This window comes from Condylura cristata, unplaced genomic scaffold, assembly GCF_000260355.1.
Source record: "Condylura cristata isolate star-nosed mole 26May11 unplaced genomic scaffold, ConCri1.0 scaffold00022, whole genome shotgun sequence".
NCBI lineage: Eukaryota > Metazoa > Chordata > Mammalia > Eulipotyphla > Talpidae > Condylura > Condylura cristata.
Genome location: NW_004567123.1, coordinates 33392971 through 33408223, shown reverse-complemented (window position 1 = coordinate 33408223; position 15253 = coordinate 33392971). Strand labels below are relative to the sequence as shown.

The following is a 15253-nucleotide window of genomic DNA, read 5'->3' as shown; positions in this document are numbered from 1 at the left end:
GCACTGCTTGCTAACAAGCAGTTTGGTTTAGTGTGGAAGACTCCCAAAGGCACAGAAGGCATTTTCTAGAATGTAGAAGCTAATGTGGACCTCGCCTCTGGCCATCCTACTGAGAAAATTGCACAATCAAACTTTTTGTCACTCAAGTCTGGTGTGTGAGGTCAGGTCTGCTTCTGGCGGCCTCGGGTTTCAGGAATCTGCCCAGCTTGGGTTGCTGGGTGAATCACAAAGTGGGTCCCCTGGCCAGGTTGTCCACTCTAGGGAGGGTCAGGGTGAAGCAGACTCAGAGCGGCACCCCTAGGACGCACTCAGCTCTTAATGGCCGGTCACCCCCCCCCCCAGTCAAACCACAACCCCCTGTGGAAGGACATCGCCAGACGTCCACCCCACCTGTGGATGGGCACTGCCCACTGGCCAGGGGATAAACAGCTTGCGCGCATGTGGGGGGGAACCCGTACAGGGAAACCGGTTGGATCCAGTCCATACCCAGTCAGGAGGAGAATGGATTGAAACAAGCACTCCGGAAAAGATCTGAAGTAATCACCCCCTGCTGTGGGTCGTGAGTGGGAGGGAGGAGAGAAAGCACAGTTGGGGGGGCGGGGCCCCAAGAAGGGGGGGGAGGAGACACTTACACTTCCGGTGGCTTGGACCACCTTCTGGTGGCCAAACAGTCATCTTTCAGGTTAGAGGTGCCTGGAGAATAAGTGAAAACTCTTGGAATAGAAAGCACATAAGCCGTGTGAGATTCGTTTCATAGGTTATCTTAGGGTGTTTGTATTTTATTAGGCTAGACCTAGGTCTCCTTTGGGCCTTTCTACAATTGACTCCTCACCAAAGGGAGCGGGTGTCCTGTTTTTGCTTATTATGCACCCCCCACCCCCATCCTCCAATAAAGCCTGACTCTGAAGTGGAAGGTAAAACGTCACTATCAAATGTATTTCTCATTCAATAAACCCGGCCCCCTAAGGCTGTGGCTGTGGGGCTTAGAAAGCCGGGGTGTCTATTTGTTAATATCTGCATCTGATATCAAATTCTGGAAACACAAAAGGGCACCTCCACCCCAACCCCCCGTTGCTCCCCAAAGGTCACCGCCAGCCATAGTGAAGATTTTTTTGGATTTATTTTTATTTATTTATTTATGCATACAAGAGCTGGGTATCCACCAGAGACAGAGTGGGAAGCAGAAAAGGCAGATCCACTGAGATCCACTGCTGAGGGGAGTAGTGGGGAGACAGGAGAGGCCTGCTGCGCCCTGGGGGTCCCTCCCTGGCCAGGGGTCGAACTTGCGCTGCCGCCGTGGCTGCTGACAGCTTCATTCAGAGTGAAGGTTTTTGACAGAAGCTGGGCTCTGTCCATGGAGCCCCACCTAGTAGGCCTCCCCTTTTGTGGTTCTTATTCCTGGATAATTGGCTGAAATATTTTAAGATACAGAAAGGCGGGAAAGACCCGGTGGCTAGGCAGCCTCACAAGCCCAGGACTGTGGGTATTTCTGAGGTTTCTGGCTATTTCTGCAGTTTCATAATTTTCCGTAATCACAAGGAAGGGTTTAAGGAATTGTACATTGCACACTCGAGCGGACCTTCTGGTCTTGCCTAAATGCTATAGTAAAATCTGAGACCTGTATTTAAAATGTAACAGCTATATCCACCTAATAGCTAGAGTCTTCTAGCTTATGGAGGAGTTATCCTAAATAATTGTGATTCATCGGCTGTGGTTGCTATTTTTTTCTATTCCCGTTGGTTCAACACATACTTACATGTCACTTAACTATATAGATATCATTTTAACGCCTCGTCTCACAGTTTGGAAAATGATTTTTCAAAACTGAATTTACTTCGCTTTATATACGTTTCATTATAAATCAACACTTGTCTCCATTACATTAAGTTCACCACTGTGAAGATTGTCTCTTTAACACTATGTAGGACATTCTGTATCAGGTGAGCAAATATAAATTGAATTTGAATAGTGGGGATCTAATGAGTTTTTTTTTATATTTATTTATTCATGCATACAGAGTTGGGGTACAGGCCAGAGGTGCAGTGGTGGTGAAAGGATTCAGAGTGGGGAATAGGGAGAGTCCTAATGAATATTTTTTACAGGGTGGGTTTTGATACCTTCAAGAGCTTGAGAAAGGATTATAGACACCGCCACATAGCTTCCTGACAGTAGCTTCTTGGTTTGATCAGCTTAATGATTCATGTATACTTGTAATGTTATTTTTCACTTGCATGCTTTCTGTGTGCCTAAAGAGGACAAAAATAAGTTTGAGGGGGAAAAAAAAAAAACATTTTAATTGCTTTCAAATGTTCCAGTAAACTCAGAACCATACTCGCTTGCTCAAGAATTTCCTTGCCAGATTATTACTTATTTGCTTGCCAGATCTCTCTAGCTGTCTCCTATTTTCTTAATCTTTGGAACTATAGAAGATCTTGAGTGTTGCTGACTGGTCAGGAAATGTACATGTTTTTAAGGGATTTCAACATTCAAGTGTCATAGGAAAGATTAAAAAAGAAATCAGATCTCCACTCTTAAAAAAGTTAAAAGTTGCAGAGTCAGGAAACAGTAAGACAATCTTAAGCCTCCAAGGAGACAGAATACTTATATATTTTCACATTCATGTTTAAATAACCATTTTGTTATCTTCAACTGTAGTTCCTGCTGAGAACATCCCAATCAACGGCCAGTCTCTATGACTAAGGAAATACTTCAGCTAATGATCTGCTGATAAGCAAGGAAATATCGGCCTGGCCAGGAGGTTTTGAGGGCCACTATCTAACAGACAGTGGCAGGAGCACACGCCCAGTTCATGATGAAGGAGCAGAGGTTTTGCAAATTACACACTGGCTAAGGTGATTCCCAATGGTCCATTGAAGCACTCCAGGGACACCATTCGGCCTAGGTTCTGAAAGACAGGTGGATGGTGGGTGCCCTGTGTCCCAGCACCCAGAGTTTTGGATAATTATCCAAGTTATTCCTATTACAAAATACTCTAAAAAGGACTTATGATTGTAATGATTGTGAATGAATTATTTGAATGAATTCTGACAGGCTCAAATACCATTGTTTCTCTGATGGAGTGTCAATGTTTGGCTTTAAACTGGAAAACTAAAAACAAAGAGAAACGAAAAGGACAGTTGTTCTGCAGCCCATAGAAAGGGAGGAAGGTGAAGACCTTGAAAGTGGACTCACACATCAGCAGAGCTGGAAACACAGGCTTCGATATGACCACTATCCCCCTCGTATAAATAAGGACAATTTTATTTCAACCTGGATTCTTTGCACTTTATGAACCACTCAGCTTCCAATGTTCAGGATCAAATCCTACAAAACGGTTTTTTTTTTTTTTTTAATTGAAAAACATTGCAGTGGGGGCCCTTGCCTGCTGGTGCAACAGGTTAAAGCGCAGCACTATGACACCGTCCGCAGCCACTGCAGCACGAGTTCAATCCCCAGCCATGGAGGTAACTCCCATGCACGGCAGGCCCCTCCTGTCTTCCCACTGCTCCCCTCAGCAGTGTTTCAGTCAGTCTGCCTGTTCTGCTCCCCACTCTATCTCTGGTGAATCCTCTTACCTCCTGCACCTCTAGCGTGTACCCCAGCTCTTGTGTGCATAAATAAATGAATCTTAAAAACAAAAATAAAAAAGCTCCACAGGTTGACATAATGCACATTTCAGGTATGCATCATTGAGATGTGAACTTCCTGCCCACCCTTCACTGTCCCACCACCCCTTGGTCCTCATCCACACACCCTCTGCTCTTCCCACTTCCCCACGCATGACCACTAATTGATCTAGAGTCCAAAAGTTTATTTTCAATTTGTTTAGTTCTTTACAAGGTGCTATTTTTTTTTAAAAGACTTATTTATTCATATAGAACTGGGGTACAGGCCAGAGATGCGGAGGGTGAGAGGGGATTCACCAGAGACAGAACGGGGAGCAGAACAGACAGATGGACGAAGTCCACTGCTGAGGGGAGCAGCGGGCGGGTCAGGAGAGGTCTGCCGCGCCATGTGGTCACCTCCTGGGCAGGTGGGGATCGAACTCATGCGGAAGTGGCTTTAGCTTCTCCATGCTGCGCTTTAACCTGCTGCGCCACCAGGGAGGGCGAAGGTGCTATTTTTATTAACATCTTTTATAAGAAAAAGAATCTCTGCCATCTTATGTCTGCATAAAGAAAATGTTGGCATAGGGCCCTTTTTCAGAACCCTCATCGCGTCTGGCGATAGAAACAGAGAAACTGAGTCAGGTTAGAGGCAAACCATGGCTCTTCTATAAGCAGGGAACACCAAAAGCCCACAGTCTGTCTAATTTAAGCCAATGCCCTTGGCTTTGGATTCCACTAGACATAACAGTTATTTAAAGTAAGTGGATTTAAAAAAAATCTATTTTTCATCACAATGACCATAGTGTTAGAAATAACTCAGTACTCACTGGGGTCAGAAGGAGAGGCTTTCATTCCTGAGAGAGACTGCAAAGGTCTATCTGCCCCACAAAGCAGCCTCCCATGTCCTCAAATTCCAGAAGATAACTTGAGAAGAAATAAAACTCCCCAGCAGAGCTTCTTGGCTCCCCTGAGGGCCTGCCGAGGCAGGTTTGCAGACGTGTGCCTTTGTCTTAGGGTTAGGGCCTGGAGCTTTCTTGTCAATCCTCTTGTTGCCAGCTAAGGTACTTAATTAAGAACCAAATCTAAAGTGATCAAGCAGGCAGTCAAAGAAGAGGATTCCTTGAAAAGGCATCGTGGGAGGAAGAGAGGGCTGCAGGGGAAATGGGATCTGCCTGGTTGTAAACAGATTTAGGGTCTCCAAGTGCAGAAGGAATGTTCTCCAAATAGTTTTGTGTTAAGCGTCTGTCAACTCTGCCCATCAGCCTGCTTAGGGTTATTTCAGATTTCTTAAAAGCTCTGAAGTTCAAAGTAAATAACTGTTACACGGGTTAATAAGTCCAATATTGACTGGGAGAACGTGGCTGAGAATCTGATGTTTTAATTAAAGTTGCAACACACTGCCCCTGCCTTTTCAGAGATGATCAAATACATCACTTTGGAAAACCATGTAATCTTGTCTGGAAATCTTCCTCCTGCTCTCGCATCCTGTAAGAGTCCTGCCAGAGAACTTTAACACAAATCAGAAACTTGATTGAAAGCACTGGTACCAAAAAAGGAACTCTGGCCAGTACTTTGGACCTATGACTGTGAACCAGGCAAGAGGTTTTCAATGAGTGAGTGTGCTCATCTGTCTCCCAACTGAGATGTCCGGGAAGGCAGGAACAGAGGAGGATTCACAGTGTAAACTGATCTCTTCAATGTGCAAACATTACAGTGTAGGGCAGAACACAATGGAAGAGAGTCTGGTGGAATACAGTAGAAGAGAAGAAAGTAAATGGCTGAAGTCGATGAACTCACACTATGTCCCAGGCCTTATGGAATTCCTCCCCATAAACTTTTGGGGGCTCTCGAGCCAACTGAGTAGCTAGCTGGATGAAATGGGGAACTCCACGGCAGGAAGTGGTGCTTTTCTGATGCAGCTAATTACGGATTGTGGAGCCCCGCCTCCTGAGTCAGCCTGGCGGTATGCGGGCTTACATGATCATTGCATGAAACTTGAGAAATAAAACCAGTGTATCTTGCCACTTAACATTTAAGAGGCAAGAGGTGGTGTGTGTGCTTGTGTGTATTTAAATGGTTCCTAATCTTTAAAATGGCTCTTTGCAGGAGGCCTGTTTTATCAGCTGGTCATATTTACAGCGTAGTCTCTGATGCCACTGTGTTTTCCAAAGAGAGGATTTGGCCATTGATGAGCTCACATTTTAAGGTACACAGGCTTATCATAGCAGTCTGTGCATTTGCTAGTATTACACAGCAATAAAAACATCTCTGTCTGCTCTTATATTTATTTCTTTTCTGTAAAAGAAATGTCTTTCCACCCCCCCCAAGCTAATAGAGGTGTATTATAGAAAATAATGTAGGAAAAATCTACAGAAGCCAGTCTCCAAAAATAATGATTCAAAAATTTCAATAAAAGTTCTGAAATGCAGGTGATGCAAATGTACAGAGAATAGTAAAATGAACCCATTACTCAACACTCATACACCCAGTTCTGCAGTTTCAAGATGTTAACCCCATTTGCTTCAATTCTCCTTTTTTTAACTTGCTAAAGGATTATCAGTTCCAATACACTATTAGATGGCTCTTAAAAAAGTATATACATTCCCCCCATAACTGTTCATGCCTATGATGACTAGTGAATTAACAAGTTGTTGGTATCATGCATCACCTAGCCCATACTCATATTTCCCTGATAAGTAAATCAATGTTAATCTTCTATGGAAAACGGATAGCTTTCCTTTTTGCCCCCCAATAAAAGGATTTATACGTTAAAAAAAAAATACAACGTTCATTTTGAGCTTTCCTTCTGCTAGCACAACTCACCCTCACGCCTATTTTTCAAAACTTTCTAATTTAAAATGGCTGCCTCCGGTTGGGGGTAGAACTTGGGTGATTAACCAACCATTCTTCCATTGGTGTGTTTTCACATACATGGGGGAGGGGGTGGAGGGGGAGAGAGAGCCCTTTTCTTTCCCTTCAGTAAATCGTGTCGCTCGTAATATCTCCTTCATATCACCTCTCCCTTGATGAGGGCTATTTCCTTAGGATGCATTCCAGTGGTGTCATTGCTGCCTAGAATGGAGAAACATTTGTAAGGCCCTTGGCTTGCCTCACCGAGTTGTTTACAAAAGGACTGTACCAATTTACACTTCCACTTACAAAGGATGAGAGAGCCTCTATTAAAATGTTTCAAGGCAGGGCTTTTCAGAGCTCTTATAAATCATTGGCTCAGGCTGACTGATGCTGTCCTGTTCATCTCCAGATAAATAAATACACATTTTCTATAGCGACCAACAGTTGGCATGCGCATTGTGCCAAGCCACCGCAAACTAACTTTGATTAAACGAGGAAACCGGTCTACTTGTTGAAAATGTGGTAATGAGATAGTTTCCACCCAGCCGGGAAGCCCGGTCCTGGAGGGGGAGGGGAGCCTCTTGCTCGCCTCTCCCCATCCTGAAGAAAGTGGGAATGAACAGGTCAGCCTTCTTCTCTTTTACTTTACGTTTTTTTTTTTTTTTTTTTTTAAGCTGAGGATTTTATTTGTTTCCATCTGGCCGAGTGGAGGATGCAAAAACATACGGTCGAGAAGGAGCAGAAAACTTCTGGAGCAGGCGGTGACGGCAGCCCCACCGCCCCGGGTAACAGGATTAAGGCAGAGCCATTTTAGCTTCCAGACCAAATTCTACTTTGTCTCCTTGGGGACACGCTGTTCCCATTTGCGGACTCCCCATCAACTGCTTCAGAAACTCTGCTCCCAGCTCATTTTCTTGAAAGAATCTAGCCTCGCGGTGACAACTCCTTGTGGAGAATCCAGTTGTCTTGGTTTGGAGAAAATTTAGGTGACAGATTTGTTGTTTGGTTTTTGGTTATTTTGAGACGGAAAGAAAAAATGATCTCAGGACTCTCGTGTTTATGGGGCAGGAAAAGAAAAAGAAAGGAACGCGATAAGAAAATACTTAGCCGGATGATCCCTGAAAAGCCCAGCCTCTGAATCTTTAATTCTTTTTTTCTTGGGGGTGGGGGGCGGGTGGGGGGAGGGGGGCGCGTTCCGGGAAGATGGTTCTAGGATCCTCATTTGCTTTTCACTGTTTTCATCCCACTCACCAGGGTGAAGTCGTTCCTCAAAGCAAGTGGGAAGAAAACATAATCTCTTAGAATATTTTTAGGAGGACGAGCCGGCTGGGGCTTTGCAAAAAAAAATATGACAACAAAACGTGCTCACATTTTTTTTTTTTTTTAAGTTGTCAGAGGGGCCCAAGGGGTGAGCTAGCTTGCAGGGCTGTTTGGGAGCGGGGAGGCTCCCGGAGAATAAAGGCTCGTGTCCCCGCGGCTGACGTCTCGGGGGTGACGGCCATGCCGCGCGCCCCGGGTGCCTCGGTGCCAGGAGCCCCCCGGAGAGCCCGGAGCCTCGGGGCGCGCGAGGACCCCCGCTTTGCAGGTGAGGCAGCCGCCGCTGAGTCAGGACCCCGCTCCGCCAGCCGGTTCATTCAGTTCCGGTTTCTGAGAACCCGCCCAGGAGCCGGGGAGCTGCGGAGCTTCCCGGGGGCCGAGTGGGGCGCTGGAGAGGGGCCTCCGGCTTATCCAAACCTTGGGACTTGAGGGCAGCTGTCTGATCGCTGATTGAGCAGATTTTGTGTGTGTGTTTCTGGTTATTCTGCCGGGGCGTGGCTCCCCTCTTAATCTCCTCTCCAGCATTTTCTCCAAATCCTGTAAATGCTGGAGGGCAAGGTTTGCGAGGACGCACCTTCAGGCTGGAGGTACGGGCTCCTCAGCCCACTTACCCGCTGCACTCTCTCACCTGTGACTCTCCCTCACGCCTCCCAGGCCACCCTTGACCTTCAGCCCGAAGATGCCGGCGGAGCCCTGAAAGGCAGGCCGACTCCCAGCGCCTCCCCGGATCCCGCAGACCCAGGTATCTCTCTTTAAGGAATTGCACAGGCTTTGTGTACCCCGAGTGCTCCCAGGTTCAGAGGCGGATGAGCGGGGTCCCAGTTGGACTGCCCTCGCACCTGCCAGAAACACACTTGGTTCTCTCTTCCCACTGTGATGCTGGACCCTGGCAGGGCCCGCTGGGGTTCAGGACCCCCCTGGTTTTGAGCACCACTGAGCCCAGTAACAGGGTATGGGTCTGGACCACAGACTCATTATCAACGTGGAGACTGTGGCACATAGAGAGGGCTCAATAATTTGATTTATTTTCCCGTATTTCTCCTGACTGTTATTATTGTCCTCTTGTCTTAATTGAAGGCTCACTTTGTGCCTGTCCTCTCCAAAGCATTTTGCAAGTGAGGGCTTGTTTATTTCACTCCAGCAGCCTTATCAGCCAATACTCTGACCTCCATCTGTAAAATGGGGAGACACAGCAGGAGAGGGCTTCCCCCAGGCGCAACAACTGGCTATTCTGGAGCCCTGTTTGGAACCCAGAAAGCCAGTTTCAGGGGCTCAGCCCCTGGCCCACCACCCAGGTGCACAGTGGAGGGGCAGCTTTCCAGGGGGTAGGGGGATCAGGCACTGGCCGGTATCTAGAAAGGGTGCATGTAACGTGCTGGGCCTACAACAGTATTTAATCAAGGGTCACTATTATTATTAATCCCATATGCTCCTAAGCCATGTCAGCCACATGGCACAACAAAAAAGAATGGCTGGAGTCAGCATGGGCTTCAGAGTCAGTCAGGGCTAGAATTCCACTTTTTCACGTTGTAGGTCCACAGTAAGTCAGAGGAGTCAGTGAGGAAGCGTCTGCCGTGTGCAGCAATCAGGTCTGCAGAATGAATTGAGACACACCAGTGTTATCCAATCACCACCTTGATTGGATAAACCAGATGGCGGAGCTCAGGCTGTAGTTTAGGAGGGTCCAAGTGTTTATTTTGCCTTATCTCTTTTACTAGTTGTTGTAAAAGTGACCTGAAGACACAGGACGGGATTAAATATTCTTAAATATGGGAGCTGTGGGGAAAGGAGACTGTTAGCGTTTCAAGAGTGCTCTTGGCTTTATGTCTGTTGAATTCGCCTCTTAGGACCCGGACCTGGGCATTGTCCCTCTGTTCTGCCCCTTCATGGCTCTGCTTTATTCAGAACAAAATTCATTCTTGATGATGCGCAAAGGCCCCAAGCAATCAACACGGCCTCCCAGGCCTCATCTTCAGACTTGTCTTCTCCTGGCACTCTCCTCCAGCCACAGTGTGTGCTGACTTCCTCTGCCCCTGGAATCACTGGGCACAGTGCTTCAGGGTTTTGCATACTTGAGTGCTGAGAATGCTTTCCCCCAGAACTCCACATGGCTCCCACTGTCACCAACCAGATGGCTCTACCCGTGAAGCCTTCCCGGACCATAACATCATCCCCACTTATTCTCTGCTTCCTGGCCCCTGGACCGCCTTTATTTTTTTTCTATAGTGTCCATCATCCATACAGTTTCGCGTTAGCTTTAGGAGTACAGGCAGTTTGGTACTTTTCTTTCCTGTGGCTTTCTCAGGGCTTGGAACAGTGCCTGGTACCCAGTAGAAGCTTAAAGACTTTGGGGGGTGGGGTGGGTTTATGTATGCATACAAGAATTGGGGGTGTAGGCCAGAGGACAGGGTGGTGAGAGGATTCACCAGAGACAGACTGGAGACAGGAGAGGTCTGCTGCGCCCTGTGGGTCAGCTTCCTGGCTGGGGATGGAACTTGTGCTGCAGTGGCTGTGGACAGCTTCACAGTGCTGCACTTCAACCTGTCGCGCCTCCAGGAAGGCCCTTCAGAAAGATCTGTTGTGTGAGAGAGTAAATGAAGGCATAGATGAAAGAACCCTGGGAGCATATTTATTTAATTAAGTGGGCAGCTGTGGTCTATTGGACACTTCTTGTGTGGCAGCCCCTGTTCCCCAAGATCCCTGCCACCTCTTAGGCAGTAAGAAAACACGTACTTTGGGGGCTGGCATCATCAGCAAATGCCATAAAGGGGCCCGAACAAAGAGTGACTGAGCAGAGCGACTTCGAGGCACTTGGGGCGGGCTGGGAGGGGAGGATGGCTGTGGGCCGGGTCTTACAGGCGTGTGGCACGGCGTGCCTGGGGCATTCAGAGTGAGGTGTAGGGGGCAGCGGAGCCAGCCCCCAGCCAGGAGGAGGGCAGGGAGAGGGGGGCTTAGCAGCTGTTATGGGGCAGCAGTCTCTGGAAATACTCAGCATTTTATCCCGCATGTTTGACACAGTTTGGAATACTCTGTTAATACACGATTAATTTTTAATTATACACGTCACTTGTGAATATGCTTTACATATAAAAAGATCAAAATACTGAGCCAGACTCCTGGATTCTTGCCCACATTTGAGAATTAGCCACTTTTGGTATAAAATTGTATGATTCAGGGATTTGCATCTTTCTATTTTTTCTGAGCTTTAATGGACCGTAACATTAGTTTGCGGTGTGCTACATAATGTATTAATATACACTGTAAAAGCACCAGCTTGTGTGCCTTAGCCGTCTCTCCAGGTACACGTATACTCGTGTATGTTTACATAGATTTCCTTTAGCAAACATTACTGGGGTTTTTGCTTCACCCCACATGCCGTGGTGACCCAGACACACGAGTACACACAGAATGACTTCTTCCTGTCCGGCTGCTGTCGTCCTGAATCTTTTTTTTTTTTTTTTTTTGAATGATTAAGTTAATCTAAACAGGCTTTGCTTTAAAGTTGTCAGAGTAAACAGTCTGAGGGACTGACACAGGCCTGATGTTGGGTGACCATTTCCTTTGATTGACGCGTGGGCTGTTCCCATTGTTCTTATGACTGTACCAGATGAACATCCTTGCTTCTGTTTCTCTAGGGCAGGTGCTGAGATTACATGCTTATCTGTTGATGTCTTAATTTGTTTAGTGTCTGTTTCTCCTATTAAAAGGGAACCTCCAGGAGGGCAGGAACCCAGTTTCATACTTCATTCTTTAATTACTGCCCTGGGACAGAGGAGGCTTGGTTAACAGACACTTACGGGACGAATCCATAAATATCGGAGGCCATGCTGTGGCTTTGCATCCTAAGATGGGAACTATGACTTATTTGGTAAAATTGGAGATGTTTGCAGAGGGCAGGAGCAGGATGGTTATTAGTGGTGTATAGGGAAAGGGGCCTTTAAGAGACACAACTGGCCCCCGATTTTGGAAAGTTCAAGTTTTGCCACTTTGCTTTGGCTTATACTAAAGTACCTGTCTCCACTACCTGGGACAAATCCAAAGAGGAGTTCTGCTTTTTGGGACTAAAGGCAAAAAGAAAATAGCAGCAGTGTTGGTTTTGCAGCTGTTCTAGAAACAGCAAGGCCTTCAGCCTCGGTGGCCCCCCGGAGCCCTTCCTGGGAAGCTGCTTTTACACAGCTGTGGATTTATTGTGGCGTTTCTGCTTTGACTGTATGTTAGTATTTTGTGGGCAGGGATTATGTGTCATTTGGTATGACTTGGTGGGTTACTTTTGAGGGGGGGAGGATACTCAAGTTTTTCTATATAAATGAGTGGTACATAGGTCTCGGCTTTACAACCAGGTTTTGGGAAGGTTTCATTAGGCAGCAGGTCAACCTGCCTGGGGATACAGGATCTGTAAGATCTACTGACAGACTGGGGCCCTTCCTGGTGGTGCAGCCGGTTATAGCCCAGCACTATAAAGCTCTCAGCCGCTGCAGCACCAGTTCAACCCCCGGCCAGGGAGGTGACCCATGTGGCGCAGCAGACCGCTCCTGACCTGCCCGCTGCTCCCCTCAGCAGTGGATTTCAGTGCATCTGCCTGTTCTTTCCCCCACTCTGTGTCTGGTGGATCCTCCCACCGCCTCCTTCCCCACCAATCTGGTCTGTGCCCCAGTTCTTGTGTGAATAAATAAATACATCGTTAAAAAAATCTAACAGATTGGCCCCAAGGGGCCTTGTAAAGAAGGATGGGAAGGCTGAAAACTAGTATAGGCCATTTCAGATTTGCAAACATTTATTGCCTCTCAGCTCTGGGCAAAAAGCATCCTGCTAATTGCTCCTGGGACAGACATTTGCAAGCCCTTTCTTCCCTCTGTCCAAAGAGATCATAGTCTATTGGGAAACAGACTTGTGCACAGATATGCCAGGAACGCAAGGGAGGGCCTGAGGTAGGAGCTCAGCCCTGGGGCAAGCAGCTGAATAAAACTGCTCCAGACCAGGGAGACAGGCGAGGTTGGGTGAAGACGTTTCTGCCTTTCCCAGAGCCACAGCTGACTGGTGGCCCCTCAGGAACAGGGTGTCTAGTCCCTTGTGTAGATTGTGTCAGACTTAGGTTGGTGCCGCCAGCGCGTGCCTTGAGGGTACCTGGACAGTCCGGAGACCGCCGTTAGCCCTGTGACCCGAGGCAGGTTACTTAACTATCCCGAGCTCCATTTTCTTTTTTTAAAGCCAAGGCAGTAACATGCTTAGAGCAAAAAGCGCCGCAGTTTCTTCCAGTTCTGCTTGTTGTATTTATGTGACCAGGATGAGCTCTTTCAGGAGATAATTTTTCTCTCTGGAGAAACACTTGACGTTCAATACTTCTTGCAGTTTTACTTACATTTCCTTAGGAGTAAAGCCCAGGGCCCTGCGAGGACCCGTCCGACCAGACCAGCCTTGGGGTCAGGCTGTTATTCTGAGGGCCACTGGGAGTTTTAGGCAGAGCTTGATGAGCTCAGTGTGGCAGCGCCAAGACGGCCGTCTGTAAACACGGAATTCGCTTCTTTACACTTGTGTCCCGAGCCTGTGGGGAGGGTGCCAGGCACCTGTCGTACGAGGTGCGTATTCTCTTTGCTGAGTGCCCGTTTCTTCTGCATTTCAAGGGAGGCTTCAGTGTTACCGGGCGATGTGGTGAGATAATGATGTTAGCGCCTGGCACACAATTCATGTGCGGACGCGACCTTCATGTTTCATGAGCATTTACTGTGTGCTCTGTAGTCCCGCGGGGTGGGAGGCTTGACCGGTTCCAGCATCGGAAGAGGCCCTGTCCTGGAGGTCAGTGGGCGAGGGGGCCCGGGAGGGGTGAGGCTGGAGAGCTGGCCATTTGAGGCCAGCTGTGTGTCCTAGCGCTATTGCTTCCGACAGCAGTTCTGGGAAGGGCTCCCGAATCCCTCTGTGCCGGGTTCCGTCTTTGAAGGTGGGGAGGACGCAGCCCCCGCGGCCCAGGCCATCAGCCCAGGAGACGGGCAGAGCCCTCTTCTGCCCTCAATAATGCCTTGGCGAGGTCGGGGCCTCTCGCACGCGGGCCTCTCTTTGGCATGGAATTGTTCTGAGCTGTTACTGCCCAGGCCGCCCAGGCCACCCCGACCACCCCAGGCACAGACTTACCAGGGACCCCCTGCTGGGTGTGTTTGGACGACACCCCCCATCCCCTGGATGGAGTGAACAGTCTGATTCAGATCAGAATTTCTTCACCGACCAAACAGCTCACTTTAGATTTCACCCAGTGGGGAAAGACAGATGACGAGGACGAGGGTCTTCCATGCAGGGCAGCGGAGCTGGGAGCTTTGGGACAAAGGTCAGTGTCATGGGGTGGGGGGGCCTCAGTGTCATGGGGTGGGGGGGCCTCAGCTGCCCCGGTGGGCCCAGCACCAGAGCATGGCCCTTTGTGGAGCTGATACTCAGGAGTCACATAAAATCACCCTTCGCTTCCCCTGTGCGGAGACAGGGGGCTCCCCCAGCCCCCCAAGGGGCAGGTCGGTAGAGGGGTACAGGTGAGGAAACTGCCAGGACCCCAGGGGCTGGCCCCAACACCCATATTCCAGTTCTCTTCCCACTGGCACTCCCTGCGACTCGCCCCCAGGTTCCACGAGTGTCGAGCACCTTAACTGACCACCGCTCTGGGCAGACGCCGGCTAAGGCCCGAGACTCAGTAGAGGCCGGGGCTGGGCAGCATCTGTTTCTGCGGAGTTGAGCCTGTCGTGGAGGACAGGCAGCGTCAAAGGATTCCTGGACCGTGCAGTGGGTGTAACTGTGGGTTTGAGCTCCGGGGAAAATGGCCGGGGTGCACCATCTGTGGGTGGCTGACCCATCTCTCTAGCTCTGCTTTTCCGCTTTCTGGGGAGCATTATCTGATCTGTGATAGTAAATAGTAGCTGTGTGTGGTGTGGGGGGTGGTGGAAGGAGTTTCTGAGAGTGAATCTGGTCTCTGACTGCACGTCTGAAGGGAGATGGAGAAGGCAGTTGGAGCGGAGGGGAGAGGCCGTGTCGGTGACATGTCACCGGAGGCTTCGACATGCAGGTGGCATTCCAAGCCATGCCTTGGAATGAGTAAGACACAGGAGACCAGGCACTAGCTCTGGGCCCTGGGGTCACTTGGACGTCAGGGGAGCAGCAAGGGAGCTCTGAGGCGGAAAAGGAGCCGGTGGGGGCTCCCATCTAGGGGCAAAGTGACTTAAGGAAGAGGGAGGGAGGTATGGCAAGCAAAATGAGGACCGAGGATGGCCCAGCTGACACCCTGCAGGAGTCAGAAACCGGCCTTTGCCCAGGCAGAGTCCTGCCTTATTTCCCCAGCCCAGTTCTCGGGTTCTGGGCCTTCTCACCTTGGGCTTGTTACAGGATGAGCCGACTTCTCTCCACTCTTTCTTTTGAAACTGAGCTGGGCATTATTTATTATGTTTATTTTTACATCATTTTGTACATTCTTATTTGGTAAAATTGGAGATGTTTGCAGAGGG

At 48.7% G+C, this 15253-nt stretch overlaps 1 protein-coding gene across 1 annotated transcript in view; it reads left to right on the top strand.

The window, feature by feature from the left end:
- Positions 1–8289: 8289 nt before the first annotated feature.
- The window catches only part of ZNF217 (zinc finger protein 217), a 31323-nt gene continuing 24359 nt past the window's right edge, over positions 8290–15253 (top strand). Inside the window, exon 1 of the mRNA XM_012728134.1 lies at positions 8290–8520. The gene's annotated coding sequence lies outside the window, so the exon portion shown is untranslated. The remainder of the gene's footprint in view (positions 8521–15253) is intronic.